The following is a 6,000-nucleotide window of genomic DNA, read 5'->3' on the forward strand; positions in this document are numbered from 1 at the left end:
GTGTCACCCCCCAAATTTTAATAAAAACAAACAAAAAAAGAATTAAAAAAAGAAAGAAAGTTCATGAAGAAAACAACACAGTTGAAGTATTAGAAGTAATTGCTAGCCATACCTTAACTCATCCCCCGTCACACCTCTCACTCCATGGAGGAAATGGTTGAGTTCTTCAGTTTGCTCAGTTCAGAGAACACTGTTATTTTTTGTCATTACAAATGCCCTTCTTTTGTTTCATGCTTTTATTTATTTACTCCCTGTTTTTCTCATTCTCTGCTCACATTCCCCTATTTCCTGCCTTCAAAAGTAGTCATTCTAATGTGCTTGATGTGCATTGTTTTATTTGTTGATGGTCTTCTAAAACCAGTAGTGTTATGTGTACATGTGTTTTTTATTTCCATAAGTGTACTGTACTATGAAATTGTTCATTCTGCTTTTACTTTTTCTCTTTATACTTTGAACTGTGTTTTTAATGTCCATCCTTGAAGCCGTATGTAAATCTAAATCTTTGCCTTTAACAGCTAAGTAATATTCCATATCCTGTGGGGTTCACTGCCTTTTACTATTGTTCCCCTATAATGATGGACAATTTGATTGCCCCAGCTCCTCACCCCCACAAACAGCTCTGCGGTGAGTAATGTTGCACTTCACCCCTCCAGACCCAGGAGTGGGGTGGCTGGGTGTATGCACTTTAGCTGGTCTAAGGCCTGCTGAGTCGCTCTTCAGAAGGGCTGCAGCAGTCTGAACCCCACCAGCAGGGTATCTCTTACATCCCTCATTCCTTCCAGCACTGGCCAGTCTTTTGCTTTCTAACTTTTGCCAGTGTGCCGAATGTGGAGTGATGTTTGTAATCTCAATTGTGAGCAATGTTGTATCACCCAAATAGCAAACAGTATGGCTTAATTAAAGCTCTTAACACTTAATAAAATGTAAACTATTAGTTTCCTTTTTCCTTTCATTGCTAGCTCTGACACATGCAGATGTCATCGTTGAGGAGGACGTCCTTTTAATTGTACCCCCAACCTCAAGACCTGTCTATGGGCTCTACATTTTATTGGAATAACTGGTGTGAGAAACCACTTCCGGGCCTTTTTTCTTCCTTTCTGTCTCTTTAACAACTTTACTGAGAAATATGCATACCTTAAAATTTATTGTGTACACACAATTTAAAGTGTACACACAAGTCAATGGTTTTTAGTGTATGCATGACGTAGTACAGTTATCACCACAACCTAATTTTAGGACAATGTCATTCCCCCGAGAAGAAGTCTCCTGTGCATTAGCAGCCGCTCTCCTTGCCCCATTTTCTGTCTTTTAATTCGTAAAGATAACGTGCTTTCACAATTTATATGGCAAATCAGTGTTATTTTAAAAATGCTTATCTAGAAATTCCATCAGGTTTTCAAATAGCAATTAGACAGTTTGTGTAATAAAAGGCCACCTTTAGACTGGCGTTGATAACATTCAGACCGGCGTTGATAGCACATCTGTTCAGTTGCTGCTCTTCGCTCATGAGCAGGGGCGTTGTTTTTCCTCAGGCCTTGGGAGAGTCTCCAGGGAAAGGTGAGGACCACAGAGACGTGGGCATCACCACCACGTTCTGTAAGCTGTGTGCCATTGGGCTAAGAAAGGAGGGCCTTTTGTTGGTTAATAACTGTTTTTATATCTTTAGATTATGGAGGTTAGAGGTTGGTAGGGGGAAGCTCGATAAGCATTTCTGCCATGTGCACTATTTATGATTTTGCCCTGTACTTGGGTATAGAGGTTTAACCGAAGACAAGGGATATTTATGTTCCTTGTGGCACTTTCCCTTAAAGCTGACTTACTAACATAAACACCAAGAGAAGAATTACAGCAGTGGAATGAACAAGAAGTTTGAGGGGTTCTACATTTTAAAAAACATTCTGGGCAGTAGTGCAGTGAGGGGAGAGTTCTAAAAGCTTTCATGGGGGGTAACGACAGTGAGGAAAGCGAGGAGGAAGGAGGACATTGCCAGTGAAAAAAGCAAACACATCAATAACCTCTCAGACATTGTTCACTTTCTCAGTTCTACAGGTAGCTGCTTATTCTTGCTGTGATATGCCCTTTCCATCTTTCTTCTCAGCATTTCTCTCTCTAGTAGTTTAGGTAGAGTATGTGCAAATCCCAGATTCATTTCAACATTTCTTCACAAATTTTTTGTGTTGTGTTCAGGCCATGAGATTGAAAGGCAACAAATACTGTTACTTACATTTACAGTTTAAATACAACATAGTTGAGAAGCAAGAGTTTTTGGCTCTTTCTTGAATCTCTGTCTGGTTTAGCCTCCTGGCCTCCACTCCAGCCTCCACCATGGCCACAAGGGTGACCCAGAAGACCTACAAGGTGTCCACCTCTGGTCTCCAGGCCTTCAGCAGCTTCTTAGACTAAAACGGACCCAGCATCAGCTTCTCAACCTTTTCCCAGGGGGGCAGCAGCTACCATGTTAGCCTGGGTGCCAACATGAATCTGGCCAAGGGTTTTGGCAGAGCTGGGCATATGCGGAGCATCAGAGTCATCCAAGTGAACCAGAGCCTGCTGAGCCCCCTGAGCCCCACCATGGCATGGCCTGCACATCCAGGCCATGTGCAACCAGGAAAAGGAATAGATCAAGAGCCTCAATAACAAATTTGTTTCCTTCATTGATAAGGTGTGGAGTCTGGAGCAGCAGAATAAGATTCTGGAGACCAAGTGGACCTTCCTGCAGCAGCAGCAGATAACTCAGAGTAAAATGAATGACACGTTGGAGAGCTATATCAACAATCCTCAGTGGCAGCTGGAAAGGCTGGCCCAGGAGAAACTGAGGCTAGAGGCAAAGTTTGGAAATGTGCAGGGGCTGGTGCAAGACTTGAAAAATAAGTACGAGGACAAGATCAACAAGCACAGAGATGGGGAATGAATTTGTCCTCATCAAGAAGGATGTGGATGAAGCTTACACGAACAAGATAGAGCTGGAGTCCACTGGGAAAGGCTGACCAATGAGATCAACGTCTACAGGCAGCTGTATGAAGAGGAGAATCCCGAGCTGCAGACCCAGATCTCTGCCGTGTCCGTGGTGCTGTCCATAGAAAACAACTGCTCCCTGGACTTGAACAGCAGCATTGCTGAAGTCGAGGCCCAGAACAAGGAGATCACCAACTGCAGCTGGGCTGAGGCTGACACCACGCACCAGGTCAAGTATGAGGAGCTGCAGACATCGGCTGGGAAACATGGGATGACCTGCATCACACAAAGTCAGAGATTTCTGAGGTGTACTGGAACATCAGCCAACTTCAGGCTGAGATCGAAAGCCTCAAAGGCCTGAGGGCTTCCCTGGAGGCCACCAGCATTGATGCCAAACAGTGTGGGGAGCTGGCCATCAAGGTTGCTCAGGCCAAAATGACTGAGCTGGAAGCTGCTCTGAGAACAACCAAGCAGGACATAGCCTAGAAGCTGCACAGTACTAGGAGCTCGTGAACGTCAAGCTGGCCCTGGACCTGCTGACCACAAGCTGCTGAAGGGTGAGGAGAACTGAACGGGGTCTGGGATTCAGAATATGAGTATCTATACTGAGACTGCCAGCCACTACTCAGGTGGGCTGAACCTGGCTTCCAGGAACCTCCACAACGACCTGGGCTTCCAGGCCAATGTGGGCCCTGGTGGGGCCTCTGGATCCTTCAGCTGCACCAGCACCAGCTCCTCCAAGATGGTGGTTGTGAGGAAGATTGAGACCCACCATAGGAAGCTGGTGTCTGAGTCATCTGATGTCCTGCCCAAGGGAATGATCACTGCGGTCCCTCCTGTCCTCTGAGCCAGCAGGAAAGGAGTCATGCTGGGGACCAGAGGGCACAGGAGACCCCCTTGCGGCTCAGCTCTGGTCTTCAGCTCACCCTTGGGTGGGGGAGTTTATTGCCTGGGGACCCCCTCTTACCTGTGCTCCAGACTAAAACCCAAATCAATTGTTCTTTACCCAAAATAAAGTCTCAGCTGGCTCTGCCAACCCTAATACATACACACATACATACACACATACATACATACATACAACATAGTTGTATCGTTCATCCAGATTCTGAATCTGTTGAGGAAATGGCATGGGAACTAGGCATGAACTAGAGTTTTCTGTTGGAATTGCAGCCTCTCCCTGGACAGGACTGCATTGCTGCTGGGGCGGGCATGTTCTCCTCAGCCTTCCCTGTTAATCTGCCTCTTCTCACACATAGAGGGGTGCTCTTTGCACAGGTAAACCCAAGAAAGGGACACTGCTGTAGTTTCCTGGGGTGGGGTGGAGGGAGGGTATGGGCCATCGTTACTTTTATTTCTATTCCTTGTTTTCTTTCCTTTCCCTTTAGTTAGGGGCTTTAATGGAAATTTGTCATTGAATTACTGTTTCTACTGCAAAAGTCCAAAGTCCACACCCTACAACAACATACTTGGGGAACTGATTAAATATCACAGCACGTATAGTATTCTGGCTGATAATCTAGGCAGGTTGAATTTTATGTAATAGAAATACAAGTAAAAATTTATTTCTGTGAAAATTATTTATGCCATTTGGTCATTCTTTTTAGGGGGAAATGAATTATCTTTGAACTAGGAATATATATACAGTAGGGAAGTTGTGACTTGCCAATCACACTACTTCAAAACATACATGACAGAATAAGTAGGTATAGTTCATCAATGAAATATTAGTGGACGAGGCCCTGGCTGGTGTCGCTCAGTGGATTGAGCACCCCCCTGCAAACCAAAGGCTTGCCGGTTCAATTCCCAGTCAAGGTACGTGCCTGGGTTGCGGGCCAGGTCCTCAGTAGGGAGAACACAATAGACAACCACACATTGGTGTTTCTCTCCTTCTCTTTCTCCCTCCCTTCCTTCCTTTCCCTCTCTCTAAAATAACTAAATAAAATCTTTTAAAAAGAAAGAAAGAAAGAAATATCAGTGGGTGATATTGTAATCAGTAGAGAAATTTAAGAGGTCAGCTACATTGTTTTTGTGTGTTAGGAAACTTTTAAACTTGTTCAACCACTGGGTGGCATTGTAGTCTAAATTTACTCACTCTTTCAACAGTTCCTTCTAGGTTTTCAGGCTGGAGAATTGAATGCCAGAGAAGTCTAGGTGAAGCACAGTGTGCAGGTAAACTGACCAGAGCCACTTAGAAACAGACTGAATCCTGTCTCACACCCCTTTTCAGAAAGCTATGGAAAAAGATGAGGTTTCTCAAAAAATGCTTTTTTAACTGACTTTTTAAAAAATAGAATATATAAGATTTGAATAAATGCAATCTGTAACTATATACAGTGGCTTCTAGAATTAATTATACTTTTTTCTAGAATCTTCCTGCTGATATTAAATAACCCACAACAGATATTATTAAATTCATGTTGCAGAGAGAATATGTGAAGGTACATTGCCATCCTGTGCATTGGAATCATGGTTATGAGTCTATCTAGGTTGTGTACATAATATATTCATTTAGCATGGGAATGTTTTACACATGAGATTTAAGAATAAATGTGAAATGAATTAATTAGCAGTAACCTTCTTTCTTATCTATTGTCAGCTTTATTGCTGGGCATTCAATACTAAACTTTTAGACCACAATGTATTTTATAGACATGTTTAAGGTAGATTTAAAGATTTTTCAGGTCATGAACTACATATAGGTAATGTTCATTTCATGAATGGTAGTAAATTTCAAAATTTGCAGATTGTTGGTTATAGCCTGGAACAAATTTTTCCATAGAAACAATGTTTATGTAGCTCTAAGTACCTACTACTCATAATAGAGCTCAACACTGTACTAAAGATGCCGTGGAATCTGACCACCCTTTGCACTTGTTTCTATGAGAATGTGTCCCATGGCAGCCTGCCAGCGCTCACCTCTCCCATTTCAGGACCGAAGCAGTCGCAGACCCCTTGTTGGGGAAGACTTGCCCCTGGCTCCCTCCTGAATGGGCCCTGGGAGGCGGTGGTGGTGGTGTGGGGAAAGAGCTCTGGTGCCCACGC

The 6,000-nt window shown here is 43.6% G+C and overlaps 1 pseudogene; it reads left to right on the plus strand.

Annotated features, from left to right (window-relative positions):
- Window positions 1–2,310: 2,310 nt before the first annotated feature.
- LOC118997156 (keratin, type II cytoskeletal 8-like) lies at window positions 2,311–3,802 on the plus strand (annotated as a pseudogene).
- Window positions 3,803–6,000: the final 2,198 nt, after the last annotated feature.

The sequence above is a fragment of the Sturnira hondurensis genome, unplaced genomic scaffold (genome assembly GCF_014824575.4).
Source record: "Sturnira hondurensis isolate 20B ecotype Veracruz unplaced genomic scaffold, ASM1482457v3 Scaffold0012488, whole genome shotgun sequence".
Lineage (NCBI taxonomy): Eukaryota > Metazoa > Chordata > Mammalia > Chiroptera > Phyllostomidae > Sturnira > Sturnira hondurensis.